At 29.8% G+C, this 20,449-nt stretch overlaps 1 protein-coding gene and 3 long non-coding RNA genes across 4 annotated transcripts in view; 3 read left to right on the top strand and 1 right to left on the bottom strand.

The window, feature by feature from the left end:
* Positions 1-20,449, bottom strand: part of LOC132746073 (uncharacterized) — a gene marked incomplete at its 3' end in the record, with an annotated part of 56,868 nt that overhangs the window by 14,322 nt on the left and 22,097 nt on the right.
* LOC132746075 (uncharacterized) lies at positions 502-3,183 on the top strand. The gene is made up of 2 exons (XR_009627940.1): positions 502-1,880; positions 2,486-3,183. It is a non-coding gene; the product is annotated as an uncharacterized LOC132746075 (long non-coding RNA).
* On the top strand, positions 4,747-7,548 carry LOC132746072 (uncharacterized). Its single transcript, XR_009627938.1, has 2 exons — positions 4,747-6,634; positions 7,315-7,548. It is a non-coding gene; the product is annotated as an uncharacterized LOC132746072 (long non-coding RNA).
* LOC132746078 (uncharacterized) lies at positions 13,809-16,315 on the top strand. Its single transcript, XR_009627942.1, has 2 exons — positions 13,809-14,422; positions 15,054-16,315. It is a non-coding gene; the product is annotated as an uncharacterized LOC132746078 (long non-coding RNA).

Genomic DNA, 20,449 nt, shown 5'->3' with positions numbered 1-20,449 from the left:
TTTTTTTCTTTTTTGTCATGTAGAAGATAACGTTCGTTTCAGAAACAAGATGATTAACAAAGATATAAATGAGTAACATAACTATATAACGACATTTTTATTTAAAAGAATGTAATATATACAATAAAAGCAAGTCTAATTTAGAAATTGAAGAAGTGCTTTGAAATATTATTAAAATTTTATGAATCGAAATATACAATTACGAAAATCTCAAAGAACGTTAAACAACAAATAAATAATGAAATCACTCAACACTGCTTGTATGTAATTAATAAACTACATGTTTTGTAAAAAAAAAATAGTATGGTTAATATTATATACCAATAAAATTATCAACCCCTTTCAATCCGTTACTGAAAGTGACGCTCATGGTGTGCATTTTCATTACAATTGTTATTATAGGCAACAAATTTATTCTAAAAGAAAATCGTCTTTGCAAAACTCGTTGAAAAATTCAAGGATTTGTTTTCAATTTAAGAAAAGCAGGTTAGCATATTACTAATCTTTATTTATAACTCATTGTATACATGTCTTAAGATTGACCTGTTTTGAAATCTCTTTTGACGTATGCAATTCTGAAGCTCCTTCTTAAAGCAAGCGTGGAAAACCCATGAACTTTGAATTAAATCCTCGGCAACACCACTCTTATAATAGCAATACGTAATATTTTGGCTTTCCATTAGACAAGATATGATGAACTTCTCCTCTATATTTAGAAATAATAACTGTTCGAATAATGCAAAAAGAAAAGGGTCCGAACAAACAGGCTTTACAAAATACAGTATCGCAACATACCAGTACAGACAATTAAACTTGGACAAAATAGATAATATTCTATATAAGAAAACACATTAAGAACCAATTAAATTATCAACCCCATTGAAAGTCAATAGATTATGTTAAATGAAATTAATCTTACAGACGTTTTCAGGAGTTTTTATATAGACATATAGACAAAATTAAAACTGTTTAATAGAATTTCTTAAGACTTACAAGAACAGTTGGGATATGACACATTATCATTACGGCATCAAGTTTGCCCGAAATCATAAATTTAAAAGGTAAAACAGCTCACCAACTATTTCAATTTTACACCATTATTTATGACAATTGAGTCCATTATATGTCATTAACTTATCAAAATGTTGGCAACTCAACTCATTAGTAGAACAAAGCACGGTTTTAATCGAAGACGTTATAATTATTATGACAAATATGTTATTAAGATAGCGTAAAGTAGTACAAATCTTACTTTGAATGTGTATTGAATATTTCAAAATACTTTGGAATGTTCAATGAAATCAACCATCATCGTTGTCAATCCTAGAACACACCTATTTATAAGTATTCTAGCGGAAACAAGTGTTATACATTCGTATATATTGCATTACTTCATAAACTAATTTTAGAATAAAATTTCCATGGTTCTAGCTATATAAGGTACATATTTTGATATAGATATAAAGACCAACCATGGGCGATATAAACGAAAATTGGAGCTTAACCTTAAAAAAATCAAATGATTCTAGTTATTCAGAGGACCACATAGCTGTTTATGGATGCGAATATAAAGAACCTCCAGGCGACTGGTATATAAGAGGAACTAGGTTTCATGTCCGTAATTTGATAAGAGTTTGTTATTGTGGAAGGTATAAGAACAGAGAAAAAATGTTAGACAGAGAATCAATAAAAATATATGAGTATGACGACGGCGTAGAACTGCATGTAGAAGAAGATTGTAAATATAACCCAAAGCGAATTCCAGTTGAATTACAAAGGTACGAATCAAAAGGGTCACTCCAAAAACTTGTCCAACATGACAGGTACTGCAGCTGTGAGGATAAGATTTGGCCTGTGGCTCAACGATAATCACTTTAAAGGTAAGATTGAATTGTTTTCAATTGTCGTATACAAATGTTGTACATGAACTTGACTTCCGCTGTGCTCCACGTGCATGAGTTACGACCAAATAGATCATTAGATTGTGCCTACAGCTTTTATGCAATATTGCGTTGCATATACACCTGGTAACTCAGACATGAATGTAAACTATTTTATCATATTTATTCAATTAAAGAAGCCACCGCTGGTAACAAAATGTAACATTTTGAATGAAGAGAATGGAAATATTACAAGTTCAAATTTTACAAAGCAAATGTGACATGCAAGGGACAAAATATGATAAAAAAGATCAACAAGGAAAGACGTTACAGGTGCTCTTACAAGTGGCTAAAAAGAGCATTCACATCTTTAAATATGTTTTCTTTTATAAAATTTAATGAAGTTCGTTCTATTGGTGCTTTCTTTCATCTTATATGCAAACTTTATATACTTCGAGGATAAAAGGAAAATTAATTTATATTTTTCATGATTTTATCTTTTTATTTTTGTCATTTCACATGACGTAGAAAAATTGTGATCTATTTATTTGATGCTACATTTACCGTTCAAATAATTACTATCTCTAAAATATATTTGTTTTCAGTATGTTGTTTAAAGAAAAAAGATTTTGAGATTACGATCATCTGGTAACATATACTTGTAACACAGCCGTGAAAAAGAAAACAACAGAAAAGCCTGTTCAAATAATTGATATGTTGTGACTATGTTCGATTTCACATATCGGTGACCTTGTGATATATATTTGAAACACAGCCTTGGCAGAAACAGCATGGAAACAAATAAAACTATTTCATTCCGAAAGAGATGCAAAAGGCAAAGAATTACCCAAGGAAAGAAGAAACATTAAAGATAAAAGATAGATGAAACGTATAATTAGGACTTTTCAACGCACAATATTTCGTTATATGTTATACTTTTGTGTGATTTCTTATGTCAAGGGTTCAAACACTTGTTTCTTGCTTAGGAATATAAGTATTGTATTTGGATATAAACAATATAGTTTGAAACAACAAATCTTCTTTTACTATAATTTGCTATTTAAAATAATGTGTTTAAGATGTGTTTAATTAAATATTGCAAAACAAATGGTAATTTTATTTTTTCTCGCTTTTAAATATTTTCAGTTTTTCAAACAAATATCTGTCGAATTTTATATTCAAATTGCTTCCTGAGTTTGAAATGAACACTTATGCAATGTCCAAAATGTTCTACCTTTTTGCTCATTGCTGTGCATGTTAAGATAATCATATATCATTAGTTATTACATACATTCGAAACAGGTATGAACAAATAACTTGTCGCAATTTTCAGATCATTCCCTCAATCCATTTTTCAAGAGAAATTATTTTTGTAACGCCAAAATACCTTAAAATGAAAGGCGTTGCAACGCACCTACAAAATATTTGCAAACAACAGCAGATTGATATAAAACAGAGACATAATTTTGACTTGTTGGTAAATAATGATTTATATCATCAATTTGTTGTTGTTTTATCATTTATTATTATGACTAGAATAGCACAGCAGTAGAACAATATATTCTGAAACAATATTGAAAGAAGATCAACCATTGGAAACGTTGAAATACAAGCAATGTGTGTAGGTGTTTACCTACGTGTGGACCTAGATTTAATCTAAGCAAAATGGTCAAAAATGTATTGTTTGTATCTGATCTAATGTCTAGTGATAGTCTACTTGACTATAAATATCCCGAAATTTTAAGATAAATATGAATAAATAAATAATGGAAATGTTTGGTGAAGCAATGGTAAATCATATATACTATCAAAGACATGCACAAGTAATCAGTGCAACATATCACATCCTAAATACAAATATAACTTGAAACTAGCCACATATCAATTTGAGAGAGTAGAAGTGAAACGGTAATTTTGTTTTGAGTAAAATAAGTTAACGATACCCCTTCCCCCCCCCCCCCTTTCGCCAAAGAAATTTCAATGCGTCTCTGTATAATAACTTTAAAAGAAAACACCAAACACCTTTGGAAAATGTATAAACAACTCCGATATATATCTATTGTAAATCAGATATCAAACAAGGAACATCAAATATGAAATAACCAATGACACAAACTGCCTTTTCAAAGAAACGTCAGATAGGTTGATGACATGGCGAACAGTTTTTGGTTGACAAGAAAATGAACAAAACTAATTTATATTTTTATTGAAAAAATATGATAAAACATAATAAAAAAACAACTTAACTGATTCTTAAACTATACAAATTTGAATAAAAATACGTACGTCCAATTTATGGAAATATGTGTTAGCTTGTTGAAATAAGCTAAACCCAGTATCTTCTATGCCCTACTTTTAATGCCGTGGCTATATAGACATTTTTCACTTCTATTTTCGGTCTACTTTTTCCGTTGTTTTTTTTTAAAGATCAAACAAAACCTGCAACATGGTTTATTTACCGCTTTCACAAACTTAAAGCATGTATACGTACACCAAAAAAAAATTGATTTAGCATTTATACACAAGCAACGTTAACATTAGCACATCAAATGCTTAAAATAGATACGAAACGGGTTTAGTTCCAGATATCAATAGTTTTAACATTTTCAGTCAGAATGGATTTTGGCCTCAACCCAAGTTGATTAGATAGACTATAAATAGATATAAACGTAAAGGCACATATGTCACTCTGACAATATAGTCCTATGAAAACACTGAAAGACATATGAATTTGTTCTTTAAGTTTTCTTCGAAAGAAAATCAAACTGGCAGACGTAAATGAAATTTTATTGTCCAATTACAAACGGACTTGTTTTGGGTTTAAGATATCCTTATAGTCTTGTGCCTTGGTTAGTAAATATATATTAAAGATTTGATAACAGGTGGGAAAAGTGTTGATAATTACCCTAGAATGGTGCCACAAGATAGGCGTTAAGACGTGTATCGATCTTTTGACCATGTGCTTAAAGTTTCATTCAAAGCGATGAACTGTTCATTTTTCGTACACAAGAGCATTGTTTTTAATGAAAGATTGTCATCAGTCAACGTATATTTTTCGGTGGCGTTTATATCGTAAAACAGTAGAGACACAAAACAAAATGCTTTTGAAGGTATAAATCACTCTTAGAACTTATTCATATTTTTCGCAGAAATGTTTTTTGATTACAATGGTGTCAATAAATTTCGGAAGATAAGATTGCAATACAGGAAATCATTTAAACAGGAACAGAAACGTGAATTGCCTCATTTTGAAAATACACATTTAATAATTTAATCAAAAAATCAATGTGGATATTTATATAGCAAAGCTATGTTTGGAAAAGGGAAAGAAAACTTTGTGACTGAAAAATGAATTATGCGCAAAAGATAAGTTCAGCATTGCATTAAAGAAAAACATCATGGACAGTAATCAAAAAAATGGAACAAATGTTTAATTTTGATTATGTTTTTAGACTGTTAAAGAAAAATAAAACATCTAATTGTGATTGTAAGTAGTTTTTTTATTATTTCATGTTTCTCTAATTAAATGTGTACTTTCTCACAGCTTACACATAACATATAATGAAAGCGGGAATATTTTTATCCAATATTTCCGTTTCTTGCTTTCAGATATTCCCACTTCATAAAGCAACAGTATATTTAAGATGTGTGTATATATGTATGTATCAATATCAATACAAAAAATAAAATTTGGGAACGAAGAATCAAACATAAGTTTATATGCGTGTTTTGTTTTCAAGTCATAAAGTCGTTTGCCTTTCGTACAGACGGCAGGATGAAACAAATTGTAGAATCAATTGTTATTGTTTTTATTTATCTTTGAGTTTAATTTTACGTCTCAACAGCAGAGTTAGGGTCATTTGGCGACTTTGCTAAATTAACTGGTTGAGAATGACCACATGTATCCATCCATGCGTATTGGCACCCGACATCAAGGAATCTAATTTGCATAAAACACGCTTAATTACAAATAAAACAAAAATAACAAAACTTGAATTTGATAACAGTTGTTAGTTTTATTCTGTAATGGGAAGTAAGATATGCTAATTTGACATCAATATTTGTTTTCGAAGTTTTGTTATTCTTTTTCTTGAGACAAAAAAGGAACATTTGAAACAGTAAAGTAAATGAATAATTTTCCTTTCACCACAAACAGTTAGATATTTAAATCAATATAACTCAAAAAGTCCATACATAGAGAAAAGTGACCTTCAAATTTTATACACAATATGTAACAACACTAATGTGATCAAAACAGCCAATAAAATTCTTTTAATTGTGTCAATTAGCAACGAGGTTCTTCATTGGTGGAAAATATTATTAAATCAAGTATAAATACTTGAGCAACTTTAAAATCGTCTGGCTGTATTCCAAGATGGCAACTATAAACGAGTGGGACCAAAAATTGAAACAAATTCAAGTAAATACTTCAGAAACCCATAACAATGTCAACTGTACATATATAATTGCTACAACTGACGAACTTAACACAGATGGACTTAGCCGTGGTATTTGGATTCATGTTGCAAATGTGTATGTGGAATGTATTATGACAAAACCAAACTTGGCGACACACTTAAGGAAAGGCATGTACGCCTTCACGATTTTGGCGATGGTGTGGAGTTCCACCTGTATGAAAAATGTCAATATTTAGACCCAAAGCGTCTTCCCTGGAATAATTTTAGGATAGAGAAATATTGCATTTGTCCGAGAGACCTTTACTCTTTACAGAATTCGTGGTGCTTGATTCAATAGTATGTATAAAGATATATTCGTAATTTATCAATAGAGTGTTCAGTAGAGAAAATAACTTTGTCAATTCATTCTCTGTTAAAAATAACAGATTTAGCAGCAAATTTAAATCTACATCTTGAAATAGGTTTGTGTTTCACTTACTTCTTAAACATGAGACCTTTTTACTTTTACTCCAAAAACGCATGCTTTTGTGGATGAAATATTAATGCATTAACTTATATACAGATTTAAATAGGTAAAACTATTTTTATTTGATTTAACAAAATGGAATATGTCAAAATATCTATGAGGTACCACTTATTCCGTTAGTAGAAGTGGGAAAATAAATAGTTATAAAAGCAATGTATGCATCAGTTCAATTAAAAGTTATTCGTTAAATATGAAATCATACTTTTTTCTTAATATTTTAAGCGTTATACAAAGGATGAACAATTATAAGGAAATAATCCCAGATCAAACGTTTTTTTTTTTGTTTATTTTCACGTCAAAATTAAACATCAACAAAATCAAACCATTTTTTTTCTTCCGCCATATCATCAATTTTATTTAATATTTCTATAACAACACATATTATAGGTTTGTTTGCTTTACATTTAAGCAAAACTTGAATGGATTTTCCAGTTCTGAGATTTCAAAAAAAATTAATATATTATTTATGTCACTGTTTTTCTCGCTTCAGAGAACTATGAATACAAGGTTACAGAGTGAGAAACAGAAAAGAACGAAGGGCAATTAAGACCGACCAATATCAACATGCATGAGTGTTTCAGTTTTTGTTAGAAATACTAGTATAAAGACTTATACATCAGTATATATATTTATCAATTTCATGATGGAACAATGCACACAGATATCCTTTTTATATTTTCATAAATTATGTGATATTTGATAAGCAATAAATAGTAAACATATATATTTATGCGTTCTTATTATTATATTTTATTGATTGTAATGATCTTGTTATGTGCAAAGAATTGAGCTAAGAAATTATCATGCGTATCTAGCAAATATGATTGCAAATTATATTTTCGGAAACTGCTATACACTTTCTCTAATAAAACAATAAAATGATTTTGAATAACTTTTCGTTTAAGGAAAATAACCATATCCTAACTGACATTGCATACGAAGTATAAGAGAAGTATTCCGGACAAACTTCGAAAATAAAAATAATTAAAAGGCCATAACTCAGACAAAAAACATTGAACCAAACAATGCTGACCATATGCGCAACTATATTTGACACTGATCATTTCTGTAAAGATTGTTTGAAATTCAGAAGTTTCTAAAGAGTAGTGCGAACAATATTCTGCGTACCTTGCAACACAAAAGCAGCTTTTTATTCAATGGTCATAAGTCTGTCAACCAGAAAACCCATGTACTTGAGCTACAGAGCAATCCTATAAAGATTCACAGAAACTGCTTCAGTGGTATAAGAGACGTACTCGGAACAAATTTTAAAATAAAAATCATTAAAGGGACAAAAATCATTGAACCAGAAATTGCCAAAAATATGCACAACAAGACTTGGTACTTATCATTCCTGTAAGATATTGAAGAATTTAAAGCAGTTTTTATTGCGGACAAATTTTGTGACAGACGGACAGATTGAAAGACGACGTAGAGGTGATCCCTTTACTCCGGAGAGGCGATACAAAAAATGTTTGTCACGAAAAAATTAGAACATAAATAAAGATGTAAAATTAGTTGACTATAGTCGGCTTTTGATATTCCTACATTTTCCTTCTTTGACTGTTTTTAAAGCATTAATTATCGATTAATCCGCTGAAAAAAAGCATTTTCCTATTTAGGAAATTTATATACAAAATCTTTTAAATTTTTAGATTTCATTAATTGTCATTACTGGCACACACCTTTTTAATATCAATCTATTAAAACGTTATTTTCACTTCTTGAATGTAGAAAATTTGATCAATGATTTAACATGAATACATATTTAAAGAAAATAATGCGTCTTATTTGTTTTTATTACATGTATTAAGGTATTAGGACCCTAATGGGCACAATCAGGAACTAAAAAATTGACATCATAAGTCAGATGTATACCTTAAAGTACACCTGTATGCAAAATTTAAACAAAGTTTACCGTACGGAAATCAAGTTATGGCCATTTTTCTGAACTCAAGCTAGGATGTTCTGAAGGCCCTTTTTTAGAAAGTAGGAACCTTTAAATAATCTGCAATAACATTCTAATGAAAAATGTTTTCCCATTAATTTTTGGTAAGAAACAAATAGTACCATTCAGCTAACAATCCAAATAAGCAAAATTATGGTTTCTACTTAAAATTTATGAAATCTGTATAAAAATGTTACCCTACCCCACCCATTTTTACCACGTGTCTGACCATTTTTCGACTTAGGGAGCCTAATTTAAAAAATTCTAAAAATTTACCCAAATGAGTGTCTGTTTTCAAAGTTTCCCTAAATTTTTAAAAAAGTATATTGGTTGATCTTGTAAAATATGAAATAATTTTAACGTCTAGTTTTTTTTTATTATATTACACTTTGAAAATATCAGGTACCATATTTATTACTAGATTTAGCATAATTTAGCCAATAAATACCTATATAAATTAAAAAATCAAAATTAAACACTTTTTTTCTTTCCAAATGGGACATGAGAGAAACATAAATAATGTTAAAAGAAAAAAAAGAAAGAAAAAAAGTTGACCCTTCTGGGGATTGAACCCAGTGTTTTCATTTTCAATGTAGTTAACAGTAGTTCTAGCCTATTTGAATACTCTTCAAAGCGGAGGTAATGCATTAAGGTGCTAATACCTTAAGCACGGAGTAATTAAGAAGATAATACTTTAATTAGAAACTAAAATTAATAAGAAAATGAGTGATATAAATGCCAAAGACATTGCTCTTGGATTTATTGTTGTGTTGTTTTTTCCAATATCTGTCCCGTATTTCTAAATTAATTTTTTTAGAAAGAAGCTATCAGGGGACAAAAATTGTATACCAAGAGCTCATTCACAGGACCGTTGATAGTAAAATAGATTCGTTAATCATTTTGTATTTAACACTATAGTACCATTAATATCTTATTGCCCTAGAATGGTGCCACAAGATAGGCGTTAAGACGTGTTTCGATCTTTTGACAATGTGCTTACAGTTTCATTCAATGTTATGAACTGCTCATTTTTCGTACACAAGAGCATTGTTTTTAAAGAAAGATTGTCATCAGTCAGCGTATATTTTTCGGTGGCGTTCTTATAGTAAAAAGGTAGAGACACAAAACTTAATGCTTTTGAGGGTATTAATCATTCTTAGAACTCATATTTTTCGCAGAAATGTGTTATGATTACAATGGTGTCAATAAATTTCGGAAGATAAGATTGCAATACAGTGCATAAGTTAAACAGGAACAGAAATGTGGATGGCATCATTTTGAAAATACGCATTATACAATTTAACAAAATAAAAATTTAGCTTAAGTCTGGATATCTGTTGAACTAGGCTGTGTTTGGAAAATGGAATGAAAACTTTGTAACTGAAAAATGAATTATGCACAAAATATAAGTTCAGCATTGCATTATTAAATGTACATGGATAGTAATCAAAGAAATAAAATTGAAAAACAATATATTACATATTTAACTTAATGTAACCCAAAGAGTCCACCTAAATATACCAAGAAAATAGTTACCATTAAAATTTAAATATGATAGTGAGCAAACTAAATAATTTAAATATCTCAATTAGCAATGTCGTTCTTCATTGGCAGATAAAGCTAAGATACTATAACTGGAAAAGAAATACTAAAACCAATTATATTGTCTATTGTAATTGATCATTGTTACATTAATGGAATGAACACAAAGGAACTTAGTTATGCTCCTCCCTTATTGACGTTTAAAATTATGACAGGTTGGATTTCAAATCAATCATAACAGACTGTATTTTCTGATTCAAATCATTCAGCAATATACCATAAAAATGAGTGACATAAATGAAAATAGAGAGCACAAAGGTGTCTGTAATGGATGGAGATGGAATGGTAGCCTTTGTATAATTTGTCTTTGTAACTGGTTTCCGTGGGTTATTTGGGGCAGAAAACTGCATGTCTCATCAAAATGTAAACTTAGAAGAGATGGGAATAAATTCGTAGTTATTTGTTATTGTTCAAGTGATCTACCTGTTAGTCGACGTTTATAGTGAAATATCGATATTACGTAAGTAAAGTTATTTTTAAAGGAATTCTAGCTATGAAAATTGAAGTATACTTTGTTATATATTTGCTTTTCATTGTTGATTGATTTTTTCATTTTCCATCCGAATTTTCAAATCACCTCATCACGTGCAGTTTAAATGCCAGTTATGCTCATGATATGCTATTATTTTTAATTATTTATTTATTTTTTCTGTCTTGTTAAAGTTTCCAAAAAAAATACTCATGCGCCCTTACTGTAACAATCTTTTGCTTCTGTTGCTTTTTGAAATAAGTTATGGTGATTAAGTAGAAGATATAATGTGCCTTTAATAAGATTTATGGCTTCAGTTTGAATACCATCTCAATGAGATCAATGTATACAAAATGTACATCACAACCTTTACTTTTAAATTAGAATGTAAAGGACTTAATTGAACGACAATAAAAAAACTCAGGATCATCAAACATGTTAATTTTTCATTTGTCGTTTTTCTAATACAAACAACTCTGATTAAACCTGTGACAGAATAACTTTCCAAAAATCAGACAATACTGTCTCCTATGCCCCAGTTTGTAATGACGTGGCTACATTTAAGAAATGTTTTTACTTCTATTCTCGGTTTACATTTTCTGAAATCTTAAATAAGATCAAACAAAACCACCAACTGTCTTCACAAACTTTTAGCATGTAGTACACCGAGATGGGCTGATTTAGCATTTGTACAGTAAGCAACATTTAAGCCTTATATGCTTGAAATAGATATCAAACGGGTTCCTGTTACTTCATATTTATAAATGTAATAATTCTTGACATCAGTAGTAAAATTGTATATATTTTTTTAGTCAGAATGTTTTTTGGCCTCAACCCAAATTGAAAAGATATGCTATAAAAGGGTATAAACGTTAAGGCACACAGTTCACTCTGAAACAATGTTCATATGAAAAGGCTAAAAAGAAATGATACATTTCGATACTGAGCAAAACTTAGTTATGTAAATGTCAGTTAGCAACGTTGTTCTTCATTGCTGGAAATTATCATTAGTTAAGGCTTAGGTATTTTAACCGGACAAAAACACTTAAAACCTATCCTATCGTCAATTGTCATTTATCAATGTTAAAATCGATTGAATGAACACGTAATACCTAAGTCATGATCCTTCCTTTTTATGCTTGAATTTCTGACTGGTTAGATTTAAATAAGATTATAACTTGTCCAGAACAGAGGGAGGCAGACTTCATTTTCGGATTCAAATCATTTAGTAATATATTATTAACATGAGTGACGTAAATGTATCTGAAGACGTAGGAGTGTTAGAAAATAAAGAGCATTCAGATGCCTGTAGTGTATCGAGGAAGGGAGGTTTTCTTTGTATTATTTGTCGATGTTGCCGGCTTAAATGGATTGTTTGGGGCAGAAAACTGCATGTCTCTCAGAAATGCTGCCTTAACAAAATTGGAAAAAGATTCGTTGTTCATTGTTATTGTCCAAGAATTCGACCTGTTAATCACGTTAATACTGAAATATAGATATTACGTAAGTAAAGTTATTGAAGTATTCTTGGTATATTTTGATTTTCTTTGTTTGATCGAGCTTTTATATAATCAAGGCAGTGACTTATTTCTGTTAGAATCATATTTAGATTTAAAAAGTTGCAACGTGACAACATCTGATTTAAATCAATCATTTTCTATCAAGTTATATTCAAAAGAAGGCGATACACTTAGAACATCATCCATGGAAGAGTAAAGAACTTTTAATCAATGAAGATTAAATACCTTTTAGAACAATAAGAAACATAATTTTGTATGTCTTTTACTTTGTAATATTTGTTGAAATATTTCGTAACTGTAATTGTCTGATTTAAAATGCAGAGATAAACATTTTATTGTGAACCCGTCTGTTGGTCTAACAATCTTTTTCCATCTTCAGGTATTGCAAAAGTAATTGGATTTTGGGTGAAAACATGAAAGCAATGTATTAATAAAAATGCATTTTTAAAGCTTAATTCTTTAATGTGTTGTTCATTTTTTTGTGTTTCATAGAATCCTCTAATTACATATAATAATTGCTGATTCAATATTAATACAGTCAATGCTGGTGTGTGTGGGATAGTCAAGGTTTTGTCTTTAGGTTGTCTCTTATTTGCAAAGAAAAAACCGAATTGTGCAAATATTTACTATTTGTTATTGTTATTGTGACAATAACAGTAACAAAAGCTTGAAATTTGATAATAACAACTATTCACAGTAAAGGCAATACCAATACATGTACTTCTTCCATTGTAACATTCCTTTTGCATTTTCAAATAACACTATCTCGTTCAGTTAAAAAGGCCAAATATGCTCAATATATGCTTTTTTTTCTCTTTATTTATTTACCTCTTTATCTATCTATTTATTCATATATTTATTTTTTATTTTTTTACTTATTTATTTATTTATTTATTTATTTATTTACCTGTTGGCTTATTTAAGTTTCCAAATAAGATTCTCATGCACAATTACTTTAACAATCTTTTTCTACTGTTGATTTTTTAAATAAGTTATGATGATAAAATAGAAACAAATCATTTTGAGGCATAATTTGCTTTTAATACACTATCTTTCTGGCTTCAGTCCGAATACAATAAGAAGACTAAAGCATGATAAATGTATAAAAATGTACATCACAACCTTATTATATACATTAGAACGTAAAGCACTTAATTGAACAACAAAAATTTAAAAAATAAAGAAAATGTTCTGACATTGAAAGAAAGATAAATAAAAACTGTTTTGATAATTTATCTGGAATTTTCGTGTGTTAATTTTTTTTATTGAAAATTTTAATTTTTCATAGGGTTTTCATGTCATTTGACAGTAAAAGATATACTTCAATTATCATATTAAAAATCGTAACTACAGGTAAAGATATTGACATAAAGGGGTCTCTATGACCGTATGTGATAATATTATTTATCAAACGCAGTATGTTAAGACGTACATCATTCATTATATTATAAACAAATCTTTGTACTACGATTTGAAATTTCCGACAGCTGGTTATCCCTCCCGCGGGTAAAATTAAATACATTAAAATTATATAACAAATTGCATCCATTTTTTGGTTGACCATAAATCAATGGCAATGAAATTAGCAACCCCTTTCTTTATCTGTATCAACATTTTTGAAAACATTTTCACCACTACGAGTTAACACTTGAAAATGATTAAAAAAAACTACATGGTGTATATGTCGTCATGGAAGGAAGACAATATTGAACTGCAATAAGTGCAATAATATCAAGATAGCTGACGGTAATAAGATGTCTAAAATTAAATAGCCAATCAAAAATCTTTGGTGTAACATGAGGGTGGATATATATTATGTCAATCAAAGTTACAATACTTCCATTCAAATCAAGAGCAATTACGACCTAGAATTTCACATAATCATAATATAAAACAACATGGGTGATGTTAATGCCAAAAAAATTGGTTTAGGAATATTATTTGTTCTGTTTCTTCCAATCACTGTACCGAGTTATTTAATCTATTTGCTTTTAAAAACGCTTTCGGGAGATATAGATAGGTATCCGAGGAGTGTTCCGCAGGGCCGAAGATAATAAAAGTAATCTTCTTTTTGAAACTATACACCTTCGCAACAAAATTCATGTGTCATAATATTCTTATTCTTGTAAAATAAATACTTTCATGCAAATTGAAATTTCACTTTGTTCGGATAAAATTTTAGGAAACATGTCAAAGAAAACAAAATGGGTAAATATGTATTTATCTAAAACATTACTATGGTATTTGACTTTCATTTTGAATTCATATGTAATATATAGTGATAAAACACCGTCAATCTTTTATGAATAGGCTTTAATATTTATGTCGATTGCATCATAATTTTATTGTTTAATACATTATTTGTGTTTATTAAATGTTTCTAATGAACCTTACTTCTTTTTTTACTGGGAATTAATTAAAGCTGATTTAGCATGAAAATGATAAAATATAAATTGACGGGTGTTTTGAATAAATTTTCAACGTTTCACCTTGCTCGTTTTTCCTTTTTAATCCTTGGTACAAAAATGATAAAAGGGGTACAACAGAAACGCAAAATCGAAAATGTTGCAGGCTAGGTTTAATTGAGACCGTTCATATTTTACATATCCACTTTATTAGCATCTGAAATATTTGAGTCATAATTACGTGTACATAATGTGATTTGTATCATTATCCTTATTATTTTACAGATGACGTATGGATATTGGAGAACGAGACAGGAAGACACCAAATTTGATCATAAATACCTCGACAGGATATTCTTTTTTTTTTCAAAAATAAATCACAACAAAAGTAAACAGGTGCATGGGTGGGATAATTCTGAAGAAACAGCTGATATACTTTCAATCATCTAATTTTTGTCTCGACGTGCCTTTATCTTTGACATTATAACGTTTATCATAACTATTTGTTTTTCATTGAATTTCGAATAATTTGCACTTTTTGTAAAGTAACAACTGTGTTTATTGAAATAAAATAAATGATATTTCAAACACCATGCAACGAAACAATATATCTATGTTAATATATAAATATTATCTTGCTGTGCGAAACAAAAATCAGAGTTCAATATAACGACCATGTGACTCATGTTGATAAGATATGATATCACCTCAAATCAACATTTCTGTTTCTAGGTGTACATTGCTGGCGCCCTTGAAATTTTCAATATAACCCTATTTGTTTTTACCATACTTTATGACATTTTGAAGTTCATGTGTTATCATCTTTTAAATGATTGCAATGTCAGATGATTTGCGAAACGATTGTAAAATATGATATTTTGGTAAAGACTTATATTTGAGCCGCGCCATGACAAAATAAACATAATGGGTTTGCGACCAGCATGGATCCAGACCAGCCTGCGTATCCGCGCAGTCTGATCAGGGTTCATGCTGTTCGCTATCAATTTCTCTATTTGTTATAGGGTTTGTAAGCGAACAGCATGGATCTTAATCAGACTGCGCGTATGCGCAGGCTGGTCTGGATCCATGCTGGCAAACCCATTATGTTGGTTTTGTCGTGGCGAGGCTCATTTAAGGATAACATCACGAAAAAAAGTTTGGTAAAAAACATTATGAACCTGCAACATTTTTAATTTTGCCGTTTTGGACAACCTTAAATCTGCGTACTCATGGTCATTGAAAACACAAAGACATTTATACATATATATCCTGTGTACACAAGTCTGAGTTTTGGAAAGGATTTGCATAACAAGCCAGTGCAGTACCAGAATGCCATTGCAGTAGATGTAAATGTCACCAAAGAGCAATGACCAGAAAGGTCTGATTCCATATCAAATATTTATCTTGCAAGTAATCATTTCTTTGTTTCAAATTTATTAATAGAGACATTGACTTTATTAAATGAGTAAAGAGTAATCATTTGAAATTTTAAAAGTTTAAGATTCCAAGACCCATGAAAACAATAAATTAAAATAATAACGTAGAAATAGGTTGATGTTGGTTTGGTTTGTGACAAATGTTTGGCAAGTGCATCATCTATAACACTGCCTCCTGGTTAGGGACCACATCAACCGAAAGACAATCAAACCCAGACGACCTAGGAAAAGCTAATTTGTTGGTGATTGTCTATCATACGGTTTTATTTCTTCTATGTACATAAAATACATGCTTTTCCTATATTAAATACTTAATTTGATTGAACGTAAACTATTAATGCCTTTTTACCAAAACGACTAAACTAAAAAGCTTAATATCACCTCTTAAACTAGCTGTAATTAGTTTTAGTGTAAACAATAAAATACTCAAATTGAATAATTTTCTGCTGGAATTTTGCATGTTAAAATTTAAAGTAATGAAAACATCCATGCCATTAACTGGATTAAATTACTCATACACATCGTTCGGCAAACATGTTGTGAGTAAACTGTAGGCATTTCAATACCCCTTTTACGAGCCTCAGATACAAGTGCCAACATAATTAGAATAAAACAAATAAAATCTTTAATTTGAAAAGGAAAATAGCTCTTTTGTGTCAGGTATTTGGCTTTCAAATTGAGAAATCCGTATAGACAAAGATGTTATGAAAACTCAGATTAATGGTCACAAACAGGTGGCATTTATTAAAACTGTCCGAACTGTATTCAACAACAAATGTATACAATCAAACGGATATAAAGGTACCAACCTTTTACCAACCACCAAACAACACTTAACATTAATTTTTGGGATTATAGAATTGTTAAAAGAATGGAAGAAGGAAATTGTGTTGAAAAATTCATTTTCAAACATTAAAAGGAATATTTTTCAGAATATGCGAAAACCCAAGATCATATATGAAAGGCAGCATTCAATAAGCACATCATTCAACAAACTACATAGGCACGTGATTACCGGCAAGAAGCCCATCGGAGAAACGAAAAAAAATCAAGAAATGGCTCAAGCCATGTCATCAGATCAAAATGTTAAACACCAAAAACATAGCATATCTCAAATTTATCAGGACATTTCAAAGAAGAAGTGTTGAGCCACTCCTTCGTATGACAAAATAAGTAAATACATGTTTCGAGTGATTTAAGCTGTTACGATCTACTTTTCCCAATTATAGCACGACCAGTTATGTTGTCACTATACACACAAAGAAGATACAGGTGTAAAACTGTCAATAAACTTTGGCTGTTCCTGTTCAAATTAAAATCCGGCGATAAAATAGATTAGCAACGGCATCATTTATATGGCAATTTATACAAAGCGTATTGACGTCTCCAGTATATAAATCATAAAATGGCACCAGAATGACATTAACACATATACAGTTGAGAAAGAAGAATTACTTTCTAGCATGTATGTTAACACTATACAATCCAGTATGATACGTATGTTTTAATTGTTAAATAAATAATTGCAAATAAAGATATATAAGAAACTTTATAAATTTATTTTTGTTGTGATCTCGAGCCAGGGTGCAGAGTAGAGCAATCAGATACGAAAATCGGCAGCAGAATTATTTCTCGCTCGAAAAATAGTGAGTGATCTCCCTTGAATCAAAATAACTGAGCTGTTTTGGCCTTTATGGTCAATTCCTACGTATCAAAAATGCAAATCGGTGTAAAGAATTTAGATAACCTCAGCCCAAGCTGGTATAATTTCTTTAACAAAAGATTTATTCCTTAGAAGATAATGCTTCAATAATATCAATTATAACAACTATGAACTCAGATTGCCAGCACGGAAATTTGTGCATCATTGCTCTTAAAAGCACTAAATATTATTTAAAAGGAAAGCTTATTGTTATGACTATATGTTAATTATGATAATGCATAGAATCGTTAAAAATGTATCTTAATACTTTTGTGGACATCAAGTATAATATAAAAAAATGATATTCAAATATTCAAAAATCATTATAGTTGTACATCAAATATACTCATATTAACTTTATTGCGCAATTGTGTATGCTCAGCTATAACAATATGTATAGGATAAAACCCTATAGAATTGTTACACGTGTGTTTCAAAATTATGTAACATGTCTTTGCTTGCTTTCAAATCAAACGTTTTTCCTTTAAAGTAATAAATAATTATTAATAAAAATACTTAACATCCACACCATTACATATGGTTGTTAAAATAATTTGAAACTGTATTTCCAGTTTTTAAGCAACATGTCAGTGGTTCTGTTGTTATCTTGTTTGTTTCTGTATATGTTTATTTCTATATCATACCTAAGTTTAAACTTTCAAAACCAATTAATCAAAATCTATAAATCAACAAATTCTTCATATGCTGCTACTTTTATATCTTAATTAAACAAAATGGTACCTAAAAGCTCGTCCAACATTAAAATAAAAATGAGATCTCTGTAGACTCGCTAAATTTAGCCTGACTTTTCTTCTTTTTTGATTTTATTTGTTTCGGACGGCAGCGGAAAACTTTATTTTATCCAGCAAATCTGAACAATCAATTTGAAAATAGTAAACAATTTTTAATTTTGAAACATCCACAAATGTGTTTATACGGCGGAAATCGTGTTACATTTTCTCCGGCACTGTCGAGCATTGGCATGTGGTACCCCGAGTTAAAGAATATGTGTGGTCTTAAGAAAATATTATGTTTAAGCAATTATATTAAAATGTATCCACACATTTCGTAAAATTATGAATACAAAAATGCTGTTTGTTTCATTTACTACTGTTCTAATACACACTTTTTAAGGACTTTTCAAATTTCTTTGCTTTGTTTTTGATTATTTGAGGAAGGTTGTTATTGGTTTCATTTTGCTAATCACCAGTGATCTTTTTTTGTAAATACATACTACGAAACAGGAAAAACTAATCAGAATTGAAAAGTGAAAATTTAAAAAATGAAAACATATATAAATAGTTGTTATAACGCAACAAAAAGGCAGCCTTTAACAATATAGCAAAAAAACAACTTTAAGCTTACCTAAACATCTCATGTATATTTCTGCGAATTAGAATTAAAATTTATGTACGTGCAACAAGAAACAACATAATCCCCAAAACATTATTTTAAAATTATTCCATAACTTTTAAGCATTGATAATTCATATATATTTCTCTGGTTAATATTTACTTATGATTGAGCACTGTAATGCCAAATAAATATAAAATATTCACACAAGTTGAACTGCAATACATATTTTAATCCTATGTGATGGGCCATTTCGATCTTTCTCCCTAGACTTGTTTTCAACCATTCTCACAGATACTGCTATTATATATATTATAATTAATCAAACCATATTTGCATATGTTCATGATCCGTTGTTAGGTTAATTTGGCAAGCGTTTGTTTGCATAAAATCTTCAAGATGATTTGCTTTCGCCTACACAAGTAACCTTTCATAAAGTACAAGTCCCCTGCCTTATGAATATATACTGTGCTTATGAAAATTTGGCATCAAATTGGCTTGCGTCGTCTTAACAAATGTATTATTTATGAAAATTTACTGCGCATTAATCAAATAACTGTTACTTACAACGTGCAGTTTGCCTTTATTGTAGGTTTAGATAAACACGGTAATAAAACTTACTATTTTTCTTTTTGGATGGGAAAGTAAAGAGAACACAAAGAAATGGAAAGCTTTATATTTCCGTTACCATGCCATATATGTCAGAAAGTCTAGTCCATCATTTAATCAGGCTTAAACCGTTCATGATTTTTATGGACAATTTTGTAATGGCTGAATCTTTGAACAGTGCAGACCGTGAAAAGGGTTAAATGATGTACTTGACTTGTAACACAGACAAATATTATACATTGTATTCTGATCTCAATACATGTAAATTCTTACATTGCTGGTAAAAAGGTGCTTTTAAAGATAAATATCACTCTCTTTGAAACATAGTGTCTATCAAAATCCATGAAACAGCCAGTTGTACTGACATATCAAAAGACTGTGTGCACACAGGTGGATACAAATTAAAAACGTCTACGATATGAAGCTCAACGATATACCTTACTCAATCTTATATAAGAAAATATTAATAATTGTCCCCAATAAAAAGTATGAAATCTGCGATAAAAGTTAGATTGAGCGACTCAAACTGTGTGTTTCGGTAGGTGGGAAGTATTTTGAGAGCCAGAGACATTTAAAATGAT

Source organism: Ruditapes philippinarum, unplaced genomic scaffold, assembly GCF_026571515.1.
Source record: "Ruditapes philippinarum isolate M1 unplaced genomic scaffold, ASM2657151v2 ctg911_1_1_1_1, whole genome shotgun sequence".
NCBI lineage: Eukaryota > Metazoa > Mollusca > Bivalvia > Venerida > Veneridae > Ruditapes > Ruditapes philippinarum.
This window is presented reverse-complemented; position numbering and strand designations above follow the sequence as displayed.